The following is a 20,011-nucleotide window of genomic DNA, read 5'->3' as shown; positions in this document are numbered from 1 at the left end:
CTTTGCCATAATAATCATTATCTAAACTCATTTTGGTGTTTCAACTCATATATTGTGGTTGATTTTCAAATATTCTCATTAATCTCTTGTTATTTTCTCCCAATTGATAACCTATAAAAATTATTTGCAACTAATGTGGGAATTGGGAACTGAGCACATCTCTTTCCAGATTACCCTCAGATGACCTGGGAAATATTCTTTATCAAAACCATTAGATATTTTCAGTGAGATTGATTAATGGCCTGGGTTGAGACTAGAACAATGACAAAGAGGCTTAGGTAAGTACAAGTGCAATGTTACATAGAACCCTTTGTCTATACAATCTCCCCAAGTTGGTCCATTAATTTCACTGCTATGATCTTGTCACCCATCATGGGGGCTTTTCTTCTACTGTCACCTCAGCCAGCTCCAACAAGTAGCACTGCCATTATACTCATTATTCAGAATTTAGTATGTCATTAGGTAATAAATACCTTTAAGTTTCTGTTCCCTCCATTCTTTCTCATTTTCTTTTAGATTCCATTTTAGTAGCTGTTAAGGGGCCACTTCATTCAGGAGGCATTTAAGCAGAACTGAACGCCGTGACTCAGCAACGGGAGACCTCTAAGACATATAGGCAGTTACCTATCCTCCCTTTCTTCCCCTCCCTAAGTAAAAACTCACACGTGAGTGTCCTCATAAAACACATTCTACAATGCTGGGAGCGCAGGGCCACACCACCACCAGACAGTTGACAGGAAAGCCAAGTAACAGAGTAACACTGTAGCAGAACTGAAATGCACTGTGAAATGCTTGAAGGGTATTTTTCGTGTGGTCTTACTATCATTACTCTATTTCCTTTTTTAATTTTTATTTTTTAATAATAATCCTTATTTTACAAAAAATACTGGCCTTATCTATTACTGGTTCTTGATAGATTATTCAGCAAACAAATTTTTAAAAACAGCATCAATTAACATACTTGAGAAGTAGGCAATGTTATATTATCTAATTTATATGATATACCTGTTATATTGCATATATTATGTTTCATAAATTATATATTATAGTGCATATATGTATGTATGCATATATGTACATATATGCATATGTGTATACATATATATACTAATAGTATAAATGTACTGTTGAAAAGCATCCTTAAAAATTTTTACTATATCTAGAGTTTCTTACTGAATGTTTATTAAATGCTATTTTCCCACCCTAAAGAAAGGTTTAGGAATTTATATCATACTGCACATTATCTGCATATTTATTAATTATTTGTCATGATATTTAAGCAAGCAGCTTTAATTCACAAAGACTGGCAAATATAGTAGTAGACAGAACTATATTTTTCAGTTTTGAAGAGTTTTTGTAAAATTTATTTGGCTTTTATACAGTGGGTTCTGCAATTGTATAAGCTTAATTTTTAAAAGACCAAGAAAGAAAGAAAACTTTTTTGGGGGGTGGGGGCATAAATTTCAAAATATTACATCTATGCATTCTTTCTGGAGTAAGGCATTCTGGACAAGAGGGAAAAAAACCCCAAAACACTACAGGTAGAAGTCAAACTGTTTTGTTTCTGACAAGGTCTTCCTTCAAGGACAAGCTAGTCCAAATTACTTTAATTCCATCTGTTCCATTTGTATGCAACACAGTATTTGAGTTTGAGTACCTCAGTGCTTTCCTCTGCTTCTGGGGAAAGGATTGAGCATTTTTGGTGTTTACCATTTTTTACCATAATTTGAAATTATTGACATTAAAGAAATAATACGAGCCAAAGAAATACCACAGCCCTGCTAAAACTTCTCCACGGGAGGTAATTTTTTATTGATTCAGCTCATACTTTCAGCGCTGCCCCTCCCCAGTTTGCAGGTTTCTGTCTATCTGAGACACACATCCGAGCTCTGGTACATTCTTGAAAAGCTTTTGCGTGCAAGATAAAATACCCTACGGCAACTTGTCAAAAATATAAAATAAAATCAGCTTTCAATTAACATAAAAATTGAGAACACTGACACCGCATAGCAATACTGAGGTGTGAGTCAGTCCTACTAATACTGCATCACCCTTTCCTAACTCAGCACATTCCCCCTTGGAATTTACTAACCTAGAGAAAAACCTCGGACTTACCTCATATGCTGAATTATCTGACGTTCTGGGTATAGTATTTATTGCAAGCTGTCCATTTGAATGAATGCAGCGACAGTTACACCACAGTACGTCTCTCTCCTGCAGCAGAAAGCAAGTTAAAAGGACTTCAAGCTGTGACCTCAGAGGCAGGCACAGCCGCTCCCATCCTTCAGCCAACCTTCTGGGGAGAGCAGGTTAGATGACAGTAAAGCTGGCTGTCTACATAGCAATATTTTCAAATAAAGCATTCTGTGCTGCGAGCTGTGGGATTTACATCCAAATTCAGCTGGCTAGAGTCAATGCTGCTTCTATGCCTGAAAATATTAAGCATTTCACTGCAGTCACTTAATGCAAGAAACTATCTGAGGCGACTTCACAAACCCCGTCATTCTGTTCGGAGACTAAAGAATGAGCACCGCATGCATAATTCATGCATTAAAATCTTCAATGCACTTCCTGTAGCCTCTGTTCTATCCAGTAATGGGCTATTGATCACCTCATCGCTAAGACAATTGGAGGTACGCGATTGGTTTATTTCCACAAATAAAATTACAACCTAAATCACAGGCAGAAGCCTCCAACCCTGCAGCATCCACTCGAGTAAAACATTCACATAAACGAGATGGCATTTGCATACTGCAGAATGTTTAAACTGGACTCTTCCGCAGAAATGCTATAGCATCTATTTTCTTTTATTCAAAATACATACTTTCTGTGGGTTTAGGCTGAATATTTTATATTAGAAGTGAGATATACAGAGTTGATCTTTTCCTACCATTTCGGGAAAATTAACAGGGCTAAACAGAAAATTAAGAAAAAAAACAGAGAATGGTGTATTGGTATAAATCATAGAAGTTTTTATCTGGGCTCATTTGAATAACATTTCTTTGAAGACTTTAACTTAAAAACAATTAATTTTTATTTCAATAATGTGGAAGAGGATTTATTTATTTTTTTTAATCATCATAGTGGGTACATCATTGTTAACTATTTTGGATCATAAGCACCTGTGCTCTGGGTGTGTCAGTAGTTCTGAGAGCCCTTTCTCTCAGAATTTAAGCTCCTAAGAACACGCCATGATTTCTACTAGTCTTTTTTCACTGCCTCAAAAAAGTAAGCTTTAAAACAAATTGTGCTTTTTATTATGCTAATATTCATCAGGAGAAAACATAGTAGTATAATATTTTTTAAAATTACCATAATAGGAGATCCATGTAAAATACCAAATACATTTATGTACAAGAAATGTTTGTCTATTTCCCAAAGTATCTTAATTGTAAAAACGAATTAAGCTTTATCCACCAAAGAGGACTGATGTTATTGAGATCATTTAGAAGCCTAATGCCATGTCTTTACAAAGCCTCTTCAATGGTGATTTGCAGTCAATAAGCCAGTAACAACTGATACCAGCATGAGAGGGTAGTAGGAGCCCTGATGACAATAGCAATGGAGTTCAGGGATGTTCAGGGAGATGGCTCTTCCTTCCAAGTGCAGTAAGAGCATAATCCCTACTAGGTCATTGAGAAAATAAGTGCACCTAGCTGATAAAGATTATGTTAAAATATTCTAAAGGTGTCTGAGAAATTAACTATCCAATTACTATGTACATTATATATTCCATATTCCACAGTGTTTTGTTTTGTCCAAGCCAGATTCTTTTTGTATGTTTACATATATACATAATAAAATTTAAATAATAAAAGTAAACTACAAGAAGACCTTATTTTATAACACTTATCAGAGTAATATTCTTTATTCTTTATACAGAAGATCTCAAACACTTAAAAATTACAAAAGGTATAGCTGAGGATTAATTTCCTGCCAAGAGTTGTATCAATTTAATCATTTAGAGAAGCAATTTTATATGAAGATAACATCTCTTTTAAAAATAGTAGAAAATTGAAAACTTTGAAACTTAAGTTATCATGTATAAGGATACAGAGTACATTCATTTAGGAGATATAGATTGCTGACAAAGCCAAAAATAATTACAAACGTAAGCATTGGATATTTAAGTTCTCTGAAATGACATAATTCAATAGTGCATAACTAGGTGGATAGGAAAAGCATTAGCTTTGTCCTTCTCTTCTGCTGTGAGTGAAAGACAATATCTTTTCTCACATACAAATATCCAAGATCCAAGTCTAAAATGGTGATGGCAACTTTTCATCTACTTGGTGAATTTTCAGATTCAGTTGTTTTAAAGGTGAGGAGAGAGATGAAACACACACACACACACACACACACACACACACACACACACATGCACACACACACCATCAACCTAGAAAAGACCAAGATTAGAGTCAGCAAAGAAGAGAAGAGTATGGCATGAGAAAAGCTATGGAGATAGTAAGTCCCTAAGAAATCAGAGTGGGGGCAACAAGTAAACCTTGAAGGGAAACACCTGAGTAAAAATAATCAGTTGTACTCCCAGATAAGATGAAGCCTGAGAATGTAATAAGTACCAATTTCCACTTTCCAGAAGTCTGGCTATGCCTGAGAAACACACTTAACCAATCTTTTCAAATGGATGGAAAACAGAGATGGATCTTTTAGATGAATTTGATCTCTTTGCTGATCTAGAGGATTTCCAATATTTTGAAGTTATAATGCATGTAAAATATGGAGTGAACTCTGTAATGTACAATAGGGTCAATAAAATGAATCAAAATTTGTGAATAAATCAAAACATATTTAGTCTGCTAGTTTTGCAATATCTATTAAGACATATACCTAGCCTGCCTGTCACTTGGAAAAATGCATAATTTATATCCACTATAAGAATACATAATGCCATGTAGAATTAGGAAAATAATTTAGCCTGCCAAAGTTTCTACATTCCTGAACTCAAGGTTTGTGGGAGCAGACTGCATTTATTCTCTGAGATTTAAGATATTCTTTCCTCTTTTCTCAAGCTGTCCTACCCATAACATAGTCATCCCCTAATCATAACACATTCATTCAATCAAAAAATATTTATTATGTACCTTCTGTATGAAACAAATTGTACTATATGCTAGGAAGACAAATATATATAGTGGCTTCCCCCAAGGTATTCATGCTTTAGTGAGGAAAACAAGAAAAGACGTAGATACAGAGTGATGAATATAATTACCTCTGATACATGTTAAGGTATGCAAATGAGGTAATTATTAAAGTATGCTGTGCCTGTATGCTAAGTAACTGATAGATAAGTGTTATATATGAGGCATAGAAGCAGAAGAAATATTGGCATCGCCAACTGCACATGGGGCATTAGGAAATGATTCATGGAGGGGGTACTATTTAAAGAAACTGTGTGGTAAATAGAACTAACATGGGCTTTAATGTTTGTCAAATTTGAAATTAAATTCAAGCTTCCTCAATTTGTTACCCAACCAAACTTGGGTCTGCTTGCCCTGCACAGTAAAGCCAGGTTGACACTGGGTTATAGTGAAGGAAAGTGCAGCATTTATTGTAAGGCACCAGACAAGGAGTCTGGGGCAGCTAATGCTCTCAAAAAACTCAAACTTCCAGATGAGTTTCAGGGAACATTTTTAAAGGCAAGGTGAGAGAGGGGAGTCCTGGTGTATGTGATCAGCTTGTGCACAGTTCTCTGATCGGTTGGTGGTGAGTTAAGAGGGCAGTGTCACAGGGGTTAACATTATCAATCCTCAGGCTCTAGTAGATCAAGGTCATCAAGTAGTTAACTTCTTCCATTTGGTGGGGGTGTTAGCATCTGTTAAAAAACTCACGAAATATGTTTCAGATACTGTTATCTAGGTATATCAGGGAGGAGCTAAAAATTCTGTGAATGCCACATGGCTGATTTACTGTTTAAACTGTTACCAGTTCTCCTGGTTCAACTGCTACTTTTGTCACTACCTGTTCACAACTTTTTGATCATTAATTCTTTTTTTATTGGAGTATAATTGCTTTACAATGTTGTATTAGTTTCTGCTGTACAACACAATGAATCAGCTATATGTATACATGTATCCCCTCCCTTTTGGACCTCCCTCCCACACACACCCCCATCCCACCCAACTAGGTTATCACAGAGCACCAAGCTGAGCTCCCTGTGCTATACAGCAGAGTTCCACTGGCTATCTCTTTCACACATGGTACTGTATATATGTCAATCTGTCAATTCATCCCACCTTCCACTTCTCCCACTGTGTCCACCCTTCTGTTCTCTACGTCTGTTTCTCTATTCCTGCCCTGCAAATAGGTTCATCTGTACCATTTTTCTAGATTCTACATATATGCATTAATATATGGTATTTGATTTTTTTCTGACTTACCTCACTCTGTATGACAGACTCTAGGCCCATCCACATCTCTAAAATGATTCAATTTCATTTCTTTTTATGGCTGAGTAATATTCCATTGTATATATGTACCACATCTTCTTTATCCATTCATCTGTCAATGGACATTTAGGTTGCTTTCATGTCCTGGCTATTGTGAATAGTGCATAGACATTTCTCCAAAGAGGACAGACAGATGGCCAAGAGGCACATGAAAAGATGTTCAACATCACTAATTATTAGAGAAATGCAAATGAAAACTACAATGAGATATCACCTCACACCGGTCAGAATGGCCATCATCAAAAAATCTACAAACAGGACTTCCCTGGTGGCGCAGTGGTTGAGAGTCTGCCTGCCGATGCAGGGGACACGGGTTCGTGCCCCGGTCCGGGAAGATCTCACATGCCACAGAGCAGCTAGGCCCATGAGCCATGGCCGCTGAGCCTGCGCGTCCGGAGCCTGTGCTCCACAATGGGAGAGGCCACAACAGTGACAGGCCCGCGTACTGCAAAAAAAAATCTACAAATAATAAATGATGGAGAGGGTGGGGACAAAAGGGAACACTCTTGCACTGTTGGTGGGAATGTAAATTGGTACAGCCACTATGGAGAACAGTATGGGTGTTCATTGAAAAACTGAAAATAGAACTACCATATGACAAAGCAATCTTACTACTGGGCATATACTCTGAGAAAGCCATAATTCAAAAAGACATATGTACCCCAATGTTCATCAATCATTAATTCTTGAGCCAGGCCTTTGTGACTCAGGAGATGCCTGGGAGACTGCAGTTTTTCTACAAACAAAAGGCAGGGAGCAAATATGGGGGGAGGGATCTGTTGCAGGAAAGCACCATAGGGTCTTGCTCATGTGACCTTTGCTGTGCTACCCGTACTCCATGAGCATGAGTTTTATCATGTAGAAACCTAGTTAAATATCTATCTCTTTTTTCTTTTTATAAGAATTAAATAAATGGCTTACAGAATAATAATTAAAAACACAGTTTTTATAGTCATCCAGATGAGAGTTTAAATCCTGCCTTGATTTCCTCATCTCTAAATGGAAATTTCATTGCCATCACAGAGTTATTAGAAAATTCAAATATTACAATGTCTTTTTGTCACTTAACACAGTTTCTTACACAGTAAGGACTTTAGAAACATTAATTTATATTCTCCAAAATCTTAGTCTTGAAGAAAAGTCTTGAAGGGAAAGCCATTTTTAGTAAAGAGAAAAGTATGCATTTGTAAAGACAGGACATCACATGATATGCTTGAGAAACTGAAGTATCTATATTATGATAATTTTGGATACAATAAACATTTTGTCAGGTGATGAGGCAAAATTATACAAAATCTGATAGTATAGGACTCTTTTTAAAAACTGTTAAAATCATGATTATATATCACATTTTTAATCTGGGAAGGAGTTTGAAGCTATTCTACAGAGAAAGAGATATTTAAAGATTTCACCAAGAGAGTAAAATGACTAGATTTTGTGGCTAGAGGATAGATTGGATGCAGTAACCAGAATAAAAAATGTGTTTAATAGGATATGATTTTAGTTTACCAGAAGTGATGAGGGCCTGCACAAAGCAGAGATAGGAATATTCTAGAGATATTTAAACATTAGAGCATAGGACTAAGTCGGATTAAGAGACAGGGAGAAATCATGGAAGACTTTAGGACTTTAGGACTTGAGTCACTCAGTGTCCTTCTCCTCTCATCCCTATCCAAAAAAAATAAAGAAGAAGAAAAGAAGAACCACCAATATTATGAGAAGATGGTGAGGTAATGAGATTATAATGTTAAATGAAACAAAGGAAAGGCAAACCAGAAGAAAGATGAAGAGTTGGTAAAGAATTGGACACTTATAGAACTTCCAGTAGACACTTGGATAATGAAGCTATAGCTCACTAAATAGGTTTGGGAGTAGCCAGATTGTTTAAGCTATGGAAGTGGAGGAAGCAACTCAGGGTTGAAGGTGTACAGAGAAAAGAAGGTGGAGGATGAAACCCTGAGATGTAGATAAGAAAATGTACATAAAAGCCTTACATTAAATAAATATCTTGACATCATTAATAAGTTGACTACAGAAGGGGAACCTGCTAATATATGTTAAACGTATACTATAAGGCTAGAACATGCTTAGTACTTTAATAAACTTATTTGATTTGATCATCACAAAGCTCTTGTGAGATAAGTAACATTTACCTCCACTTATCAATGAAGACTCTGGCTAAAAGAAAGGCTAAGAAATTTGGCCAAGTCACATGACCAATGACAGGTAAGCCTGAAGTCACATCTAGATTTTCCAAGTTCACAATTCACACGTTAAACCACATCAAGCTGCTGAACCGCTTCCAAGAACCACAGTCCTAACAGAATGCATTCTCTCCATCTCTGTTTTTATACAGCCCAGAAGACCAGCAAAAAGTAAGTTTTGTATTAAAAGTATACAAAACAAGTATGTCTGGTAATCACTACTTGTTTTAAAAATAAGAGAAAAAAATTAAAATATGGAAAATAAAAATCATTTATTATTGTTCCAAATACATAATATTTTATATATTTATCTCCAAATGCATAGTATGTAATTATGTCTAAACTAATTTATAAAGAAGACATTACCATCCCTTTCGATAGGTAACAAAACAGGCTGAAATAGTTTTCAGTAACTTTCTTAAGGGTACATAGATTAAAGAATAAGACAAAGTACCACATGACCAAAGCTCAGGGTTATTACACTGTAATATCCTTTAACAATATTTTTTTAAATTCACCAACAAATGAACAAAATAGAGCTACAACCATCAACATAGATGGAACTTGCATGCTTAATGCTGAGGAAAAAAAGTGCAGAACTCATATATCATAATTCCAATTACATAAAATCTAAAAATAAGCAAATGGTATGATATTATATTTTGCCTAAAGGTATATGTAAATAAGATACATGAAAATTAAGGCCTGGATATAAATTCCATAATCTGGATTGTACTTACTTCTGGGGAGAGGAGGAAGGGTATTATTGGGGAGGAGGGTATAGAGAATTTTATTTGCATATATTTATTAAGCTGGTAGTGGGCACACATCTTTCAGTTAAATAAAGAAGAAAATATCTATAGGGAATAAGTATCCCAACATGTCCCAAAATTTGATATATTTGTACATTGCCCATACAACATTAAAGAATTCTTAGTTCCATTAATATACCCAACATTTTCTCAATATTTCAGTTAGCATACAGAGCTTAATATACCCAAATGATTTCCAAGGTCTCATACAAATCACCCAACTGTAGCTCAACCTGCATATAAAATGAACCTAATAAGATTTCTGCTAATGGTTACAGATATAATTGAAAAATATAACAAAGTTTTTTAAGTCTATGAAGTTTTTAAAGTCTAAATAATTATAATAATCCCTATTTAATTGTAGTTACTTTTAGAGAAGCAGTTTTCCTTTTTAAGGGACTAAATACTCTTGGAAGAAGACATATTTAACTTCAAGTCAGAGATACCAGCAACCAGTTCTATCCCATGAGATTCACTGAACACCTCTGGGAACATGCCAGTATGTATCTCTAGATACACATTAGAAAAGAATTTTACAAGTTTAATCCTGCTTCTTTTTTCTAGTAACAAATTTAAATATTTGCAAAATAGTCTGGTCTAAATAAATATCAAGTCTCAAGACAATTTAGATTTACTTCATTATGTCTCAATTTCTTTTATTCAAGAAAAGTGTGTACTCTCTTAGGTTTTTAAGAGTTGTGAGCTTTTGAAAAGAATGACTTGACCAGTAAGTAACTCCTTTAAGAAGGTTTAGAAAAATAAGGTTTACTGTATGAATTCACAAATGAATAAATGTCAACAATAAAATAAATCATACATTCACTACAATACTTGATTAAACCATTAAAAACACAGACTCCTTTTATGGACTTTATACAAGTTTTAGCCTCACTATCACTAAAAAGTACTTAATTAAAAACTTCTAAATAGATGTATTTTAAAAATGACCACATCATGATTATATTGCAGAAGTTTACATTGTGTGTGTATATGTGGATGTGCATATGTATACAAATATTTTAAAAATTTAATGGCAGTATACTATGTTTCACATTAGTGTACATGTAACATCATACAACTTGTTGAATTTTCACAAACCGGCACAACTATGTCACCCACACTCGGATCAACACACAATACATTACTAGGAGCCCAGAGGCCCTGTGTTCTCCCTTCCATCCTCCACCACCCACAAAGATAACTATTGTCCTGCAGGCTAACATCCTAGATTAGTTTCACCTGAATTTTTACACAACCTTTAAAAACCAATGTCTAGTGCTATAGAATTCTCTAGATATAAAATCATTTCAGAAATAAGTTTGGACAGAGGCTTTTATTCACACTCTTTCTATTCTTTTTTGACAATAGGTTCAATGTAAAATGTAACTGTTATACTTTCATTTAATAAGGTAATTTTGTATAAGTTCTTTTTTATATGAATCCTTTGCAAGGCATTTTATTTTTCTACCAAAACTAGGTCTCATAGCAGGATATTAATATCCAGTAAGTCCTTTTGTAAAATATTGGTTTTCATAGAGTCATTGCATAAGGCAATCAACTTTGCTTCTCCATAAGGAGTTTTATCTTTAAACTTGCAACTGTAATTTCCTGGAAAATATTTCATCATAGACATTTGTCCTATTAAATTGAAGAGGCACTCATAAAGTATCTAAAAATATAACTAATATTTTAGTTGTAGGGAGTGGGTATTGGGAGCTTTATGAAAAAAGTGACACTTCACTGAAATACACGAGTTTAAATTAAAAATAGATGATTGAACATAGGGATTGAAAGTCTTAATTTAAATATAAGAATAACATATGATCTAGACTGACCCTTTGTGCAAAACTGTCAGATGCAAAACTCTTATGTAGCATATGACCCAGTAAAAATTATGTTTGAAAAATAATCCAAATAAACAATACAAAGAAAAACAAGTATATGAAATAGAAGGGAAAAAAACTGGCTTGGGGCATGCAGGTATGAATGCAAAAGCACCTTTCTTCCAGTCCAGTTAACATTGACTTCGGCCCTTTTTTTTTCTAAAAATATTAATTGACAAGGGAAATATTCACTGACATGGGCTATAGGTCAAAATCTAACTTAGAATCAGTGGTCTGTTGGAGCCAGCCCATTGTTAGAGACCATTATAAATTTCAGGATTTTGCAAGACAGTTGTTAAAAACAGTCATCATTAATAATTAAATGATATAAACTTTATCTTATGTACTTACATAACTTGACAGATAATGTATACTGAATTTAAATTTATATCTCCATCCAAAATTTATTTTCTGAACTCCAGACCCATCAGCCTACTTTTGTACTTGATGTTTATCTCAGGCAGTTCACAAATGAACTCGACATCCTTTCTCTAAATTTAGTTTTCCTTTTTCTCCTCTGTGCTAGGAAATGGTACTATCATCTACTAATCTACTCATTCCAGAAACTGAGATATCACCTTTTTACTCGAAAGATTATCTATGTGCTGATGAACTCAAATTTTGTCTCTAGGCAAGAAATCTGAAATTCAACACATCAACTTCATAGATCTACTTGGTTATATCTCACTCTTAGATAACTGAATTCCCAATATTTCCCCCAACTCCGATCATCTCCAGTCCTTCCTATCCTACTAAATGACATCACCCTACACCATCCTATTTATGCTTAAAGCCTACAGCTTCAACCCTCTTTTCTACTGCCTAATTGTATAGTGTATCCATCTACTTTTTCCTGTCTTTATTGTCAATAGCAAAGTTCAAGCTATCATCATCTCTCAGACTATTGAAACAGTCTTATAGATGAGCTCCCCATATCTACTCTGCTGCTGTCTAATCCATACAAAATACATAGTGAGATCATCTAAAACGATATGTTAAAAATGTCAATGTCATCATATTGTTTACTGGCATAAAAGTGTTCAGTGTTTTCCTGAGCTACAATTAAGATAATATTCAAAATCTTCAACATAGTATATAATGTCCTGTTGGTTTCTAGCCAACCCTACAGCTTCATCGTGTTCTCTTTTCCCCTTTCTTCACTCTATCCTAGCAACTCTGGGCAACTCCTTGTTTTTCCTAACTTTAAGACTATTCTTCCTCTGTCAGGAATTTTTTTTCCAAATATTTGCTTGGCTAACTGACTGTCTTTCAGGCTGTATATTCTACTTTACCAATTTGCAAACTTGGATACTTCCTTCTGTAATTCATTCTTGCAATACGCAGTAACTTTCCTTTATAGCTGATCAAAATTATAATTAAAAACACACTTTTATAATTGTTTAGTTAATGTCTAACTCTTCCACTATAATATAATTTTCACTACAGCAAAGATCATATTTGTTTCATTGACTTTCATTTATCACAGGTATGATGTGCATCATTGTGATTACTACACAGGGTACCAAGTATGTGCTGAATGCATGGAAGAATCAATCAATACACAGTGTGCACTTATATTAGAGGGTCTGATTCTTTAAGTTTGAATTATCAGGCATTATGATAGAGTTGAAAGGATAGAACTGATCTGCTTGCCTTTGAATAAATGTTTCATTTATTTTAGATCTTTGGCTAAGAGTTCTTGTGTATTAAGCTTCTTTCTAAAAATCTGCACCACTTATCTCTGTCCCAAGATTTTGACTCCTTAGCTTATCAAACCTGTACTAGTCAGTAGACTGACTTGTTGTTACTCATGCTGGACATTCTGCTCTGATTTTGTGTCCAAACTCATTTATCCTTAAGTGGAGAAGCTTTATTATCTCCACAACCTCACCTATGCCCTGACCTACTTGAATTCTCTGTTGTCTTATATACCCACTTCGGTTCAGCCTAAAACAGAACACTGATTAACTTCTATTAATTCTAACAACTTTAGCTGTTGTTTTAACTTTACTTTCTCTAGGGAGATTCTCTTCAGCCCTTTGATAATTGTCTTAGTTGGCTCCTAAATTTCTAGTAGTTTAAGGCTGATGTGTTCAAATTTGGTGTGGCGATAACTGCCAGAGATGTTGAAAGAGCCTAGATGGCTTTAACTTATCTAACTTATGGTTTTCAGGGTGTCATCTATTTCTGTACTCTCACTGATTAAGCTGCCTGTTTCCTTCTTCATTAAAACTGGGAAAGCCCTAGTTGCTGAAGATGCTTATTAATAATATTTTTCAATTTAATAAGTTCACAAGTATTGCTTAACAGTAGAGAATGTTGCCTAAACAAAGAAAAATAAGAGTATTTTTTTCTCCTAACTTGCATTGTTCATTTTTTCAAATATATTTTTCTTGCCTTCCCAATGTGTTGTAAAGAGAAAGGTGGTGGATCTAATAGTTGAAAACATAAGCTTTAATTTCTTACACCCTGTAGTTTAGTATCATGTTTTACATTTACTTACTGTTTGTCCATAGCCAAGTTACTTAAGCTCTTTAAATCTCAATATTTTTATTTGTTAAATGAAGTGACAATAATAATGCCTCCATAATAGGAATACTGTGAGATTTAATTAAATGAAAGAACATGAAAAAACTTACCTCATATAACACTTCAACATAGTGAGTGTTAAAAGTTGTTAATTACTTTTATCGCATAAACTCCCTGCAATCTAGCACCATGCTTTATATTTCTGATAATAGGCATCTAACACAGAGCTTACATAAAATAGGTTATGACAAATGCTTATTGATTGATTGATAAATTCAACCAGACTTTCTTTCTGAGTCTTTTTGTTTTATCAGATTTTAATGACTCAGAAGATGCTATCTCAGGAAAAGGTCATCACTCAGATTTGAAAGAGAGATTAAAAGCTAGTTTACAGGAAACAAAAGCTAAAAGTGTTCAGCACCACTAAATAGGCCTTACAAGAAATGTTAAAGGGACTTCCCTAAGCAGAGAAGACAAGACTACAGCTAGAAATATAAAAATTTTGAAAGGAAAAATCTCATTGGTAAAGACAAATATACAGTAAATGTAGTAAGTAAACCCCTTTAAAGTTAATAGGAAACTTAAAAGACAAAAGTAGTAAAATCAACTATAGCGACAATAAGTAAAGGGATGTACAAAACAAAAAGATGTAAAATATGATGTCAGAAACATTAAATATGGAGTGGGTAGTAGAAATGCCGGGTTATTAGATGCATTTGAACTTTAGGGATCATCAACTTAAAATAATCATGTATACACATATATAGGTTAGTATATGTAAATCTCATGATAACCAAAACCCAAAAATCTGCAATAAATACACTCACACAAAAGAGAAAGGAATCCAAATGTAACACTAGAACAATCATCAGATCACAGGGGAAGAAAGAAAAGAAAAGAACTACAAAAATAAGCCCAAAACAATTAACAAATGGCAATAAGTACATACCTATCAATAATTACATTAAGTGTAAATGGACTAAATCCTCCAGTCAAAAGACATAAACTGGCTGAACGGATAAAAAAAAACAAGATCTTTATATATGCTGCCTATAAGAAACTCACTTCAGATCTAAAGACACACAGACTGAAAAGGAGAGAATGGAAAAAGGAATTCCATGCAAATGGAAATGAAAATAAACTGGAATAGAAATACTCATATCAGACAAAGTAGACTTTAAAACATAGAATGTAGCAAGAGGCAAAGAAGGATATTATATAATGCTAAAGGGATTGATCAAAAGAAGATAAAATAATTATAGATATATATGCACCCTACATTGAAGCATCTAAATACATAAAGTAAATATTAGAAACCATAAAGAAAGAAACTGACAGTAATAAAATAGGGGACTTTAACATCCCACTTCCAACCTTGGGGAGATCATTCAGAAAGAAAATCAATAAGGAAACAGTGACCTTAAATGACACATTAGGTTATGCAGCCTTAACAGATATATAAAGAACACTCTATCCAATAGCAAGCAGAATACACATTCTTTTCAAGGGCACATGAAATATTCCCCAGGAGAGATCACATGCTACGCCATGAAACAAGGCTCAATAAATTTAAGAAGACTGAAATCGTATCAAGCACATTTTCCAGCCATAAAATGCTATCAGACCAGAAATAAGTTACAGGAAAAAAACTTACAAAAACCACAAACATGGGGAGGGTAAACAATATGAATAAACTAAACTAAACTAAACTAAACTAAACTAAACTAAAATAAAATAATAAAATAAAATAAAATAAACAACTGAATAAATCAAAGAGAAAGTCAAAAGATACCTGGAGACCAATGAAAATGAAAACACAATGGTCCAAAATCTATGGGATGCAGTAAAAGTAGCTCAAAGAGGAAAGTTTATAGTGACACAAACCCACCTCAGGAAACAAGAAAAATTTCAAGTAAACAGCATAACGTTACAGCTAAAGGAACCAGAAAAAGAAGAACAAACAAAACCCAAAGTTAGTAGAAGAAAAGAAATAATAAAGGTCAGAACAGAAATAAAGAAATAGAGACCAAGAAAATAGTAAATATTAATGAAACAAAGAGCTATTTCTTTGAAAAGATAAGAAACAAAAGATAAACATTTAGCCAGACACATCAAATAGAGAGAGAAAGAGAAGATGTAAATAAAATCAGAAGTGAAAAATGAGAAATTATAGCCAACATCACAGAAATACAAGAGATCATGAGATAATACTACAAACAATTATACAACAATAAAATAGACAACCAAGAAAAACTGGACAAATACCTAGAAATCAGATCATTTACCAGTAATGAAATTGAATCAGTAGTTTAAAAAAAAAAAAAAAAAAACTCCCAACAAACAAAAGTCCAGGACCAGACAGATTCACAGTTGAATTCTACTAAACATTTAAAAAAGAACTAATGCCTGTCCTTCTCAAACTATTCCAATATATTGAAGGAGGGATGCTTCCAAACTCATTCTGAGGCCAGAATCATCCCGGTACCAAAACCAGACAAAAACACTATAAAAATAGAAAATTAAAGGCCAATATCACTGATGAACATAGACACAAAAATCCTCAATGAAATATTAGCAAACTGAACTCAACAATATATTAAAAGGATCATACACAATGATCAAGTGGGATTTATCCCAGAATTCAGGAATGGTTCAATATCCACAAATTAGTCAATGTGATACACGAAGGATAAGTGAAGGATAAAAATCATATGGTTATCTCAATAGACGCAGAAAAAGCTTTTGACAAAATTCAACATCTATTTATGATGAAAACCTCTCAACAAATTGGGTGTGGAGGGAACATACCATATAATAAAGGCCCTATATGGCAAACCTAAAGCCAGCATCATATTCAATGATGAAAAGCTGAAAGTCTTTCCTCTAAGATCAAGAACAAGACAGGGATACTCACTCTCACCACTTTTATTCAAAATAGTATTGAAAATCCTAGCCACACAATCAGAAAAGAAATATAAATAAAAGGAATTCAAGTTGAAAAGGAAGAAGTAAAACTGTCACTGTTTGCAGATGACATGATATATATATATAGAGAGAGAGAGAGAGAGAGAAAATCCTAAAGATGCCACCATAAAACTATTAGAAGTAATAAATTAATTAATTAAAGTTGCAGGATAAAAAATTAACGTACAGAATTCTGTTGTGTTTCTATACACTGACAACAAACTATCAGAGAAATTTAAAAACAATCCCACTTACCATCACATCAGAAACAACAAAACACCCAGGAATAAATTTAAGGAGGTAAAAGACCTGTACTCAGAAAACTATAAGAGGGTGATGAAAGAAACTGAAGGTGACACAAATGATTGGATAGATATATTATGCTCATTGGAAGAATTAATATTTTAAAAATGACCATACTACCCAAGGCATTCTAAGATCCAGTGAAATCCTTATCAAAATACCAATGACATTTTCCATAGACTAGTACAGATCATTCTAACATTTTCATGGAAGTACAAATGACCCCAAGTAGCCAAAACAATCTGGCAAAAGAGGAACAAAATTGAAGGTATCACATGCCTTGATTTCAACCTATACTAGACACATAGGTCTAGTGGAACAAAATAGAGAGTGTAGAAATCAACCCATACTTATATGGTCAATTAATCTACCAAAAAGGAGGTAAGAATATACACTGGGGAAAAGACAGGCTGTTCAATAAATGGTGTTGGGACAACTGAACAGCTACATGCAAAACAATTAAGTTGGGCTACTTTCTCACACCATATTAAAAAATAAGCTTAAAATGGATTAGAGTTAAATCCATTCAGTAAGACCTGAAACTATAAAACTCCTAGAAGAAAACATAGGCAGTGTGTTCTTTGACATTGTTCTTAGCAACAGTTTTTTGGAATGTCTCCTCAGCCAAGGGAAACAAAAGCAAAAATAAACAGAAGGGACCTAATCAAACTAAAATGCTTTTGCATAGCAAAGGAAACTATCAACAAAATGAAAAGGCTGCATATTGAATGGGAGAAAATATTTGCAAATGAAATATCTAATAAGTAGTTAATATCTAACACATACAACTAAATATGATAAAGAAAAACTATCCTATTAAAGATGAGCAGAAGATCTGAATAGATACTTTTCTAAAGAAGACATGCAGATGACCAGAAGAAAAATTAAAAGATGCTCAACATCACTAATCATTAGGGAACCGCACATCAAAACCACAATAAGATATCACTTCACACTTGCCAGAATGGTTTTTTATCAAAAAGACAGCAAATAACAGCTGTTAGCAAGGATGTGGAGAAAAGGGAACCCTTGTGCACTGTAAGTGGGAAGATAAATTGGTGAAGTCACTTTGGAAAACAGTATGGAGATTATTCAAAACATTAAAAACAGAACTACCATACAACCTATCAATTCCACTTCTATTTTTTTTTTTTCAAAGAAAAATACTAATTTGACCAGAGGGCACAGAACAGAAGCAAGAGAACTACAATTCTGCAGCCTATGGAAGGAAAGCTACATTCACAGAAAGATACATAAAATGAAAAGGCAGAGGACTTTGTACCAGATGAGGGAACAATATAAAACCCCAGAAAAACAACTAAATGAAGTGCAGATAGTCAACCTTCCAGAAAAAGAATTCAGAATAATGATAGTGAAGATGATCCAGGACCTCGGAAAAAGAATGGAGGCAAAGATGGAGATGATGCAAGAAATGTTTAACAAAGTCCCAGAAGAATTAAGGAACAAAAAACCAGAGATGAACAATACAATAACAGAACTGAAAAATACACTAGAAGGAATCAATAGCAGAATAACTGAGGCAGAAGAACGGATAAGTGACCTGGAAGATGGAACAGTGGAATTCACTGCTGCAGAACAGAATAAAGAAAAAAGAATGAAAGAAAAAGAAGACAGCCTAAGAGACCTCTGGGACAACATTAAATGCCACAACATTCGTATTATAGCGGTCTCTGAAGGAGAAGAGAGAGAGAAAGGACCCGAGAAAATATTTGAAGAGATTATAGTCGAAAATTCCCTAACATGGGAAAAGAACTAGCCACCCAAATCCAGGAAGTACAGAGAGTCCCAGGCATGATAAACCCAAGGAGAAACATGCTGAGACACATAGTAATCAAATTGGCAAAAGTTAACGACAGAGAAAAATAATTGAAAGCAGCAAGGGAAAAATGACGAATAAATACAAGGGAACTCCCATAAGGTTAACGGCTGACTTCTCAGCAGAAACTCTACAACCCAGAAGGGAACAGCAAGATATATTTAAAGTGATGAAATGGAAAAACCTACAACCAAGATTATTATACTGGGCAAGGATCTCATTCAGAGCCAATGGAAAAATCAAAAGCTTTACAGACAAGCAAAAGCTAAGGTAATTCAGCACCACCAAACCAGCTCTACAACAAATGCTAAAGAAATTTCTCTAAGTAGGAAACACAACAGAAGAAAAGGACCTACAAAAAGGATCCAAAAACAATTAAGAAAATGGGAATAGGAACATATATATCAATAATTACCTTAAACGTGAATGGATTAAATGTTCCAACCAAAAGACAGAGGTTCGCTGAATGGATACAAAAACAAGACCCATATATATGCTGTCTACAAGAGACCCGCTTCAGACTTAGGGACACATACAGACTCAAAGTGAGGGGATGGAAAAAGAAATCCCATGCAAAGGGAAATTGAAAGAAAGCTGGAGTAGCAACACTCATATCAGAAAAAATAAACTTTAAAATAAAGAATATTACAAGAGACAAGGAAGGACACTACATAATGATCAAGGGATCAATCCAAGAAGAAGATATAACAATTATAAGTATATATGCACCCAACCTAGGAGCACCTCAATACATAAGGCAACTGCTAACAGCTATAAAAGAAGGAAATCAACAGTAACACAATAATAGTGGAGGACTTTAACACCTCACTTACATCAATGGACAGATCATCCAGACAGAAAGTTAATAAAGAAACACAAGCTTTAAATGACACAATAGACCAGATAGATTTAATTGATATTTATGGGACATTGCATCCAAAAACAGCAGATTACACTTTCTTCTCAAGTGCACACAGAACATTCTGCAGGATAGATCATATCTTGGATC

General features: G+C 34.2%; 1 protein-coding gene across 1 annotated transcript in view; it reads right to left on the bottom strand.

The window, feature by feature from the left end:
- Window positions 1-20,011, bottom strand: part of CNTN1 (contactin 1) — a 257,042-nt gene that overhangs the window by 216,040 nt on the left and 20,991 nt on the right. The window contains exon 2 of the mRNA XM_024740425.1: window positions 2,116-2,214. The gene's annotated coding sequence lies outside the window, so the exon portion shown is untranslated. The remainder of the gene's footprint in view (window positions 1-2,115; window positions 2,215-20,011) is intronic.

This window comes from Neophocaena asiaeorientalis, unplaced genomic scaffold (assembly GCF_003031525.2).
Source record: "Neophocaena asiaeorientalis asiaeorientalis breed wild unplaced genomic scaffold, Neophocaena_asiaeorientalis_V1.1 scaffold340, whole genome shotgun sequence".
In the NCBI taxonomy this organism is placed as follows: Eukaryota; Metazoa; Chordata; class Mammalia; order Artiodactyla; family Phocoenidae; genus Neophocaena; species Neophocaena asiaeorientalis.
This window is presented reverse-complemented; position numbering and strand designations above follow the sequence as displayed.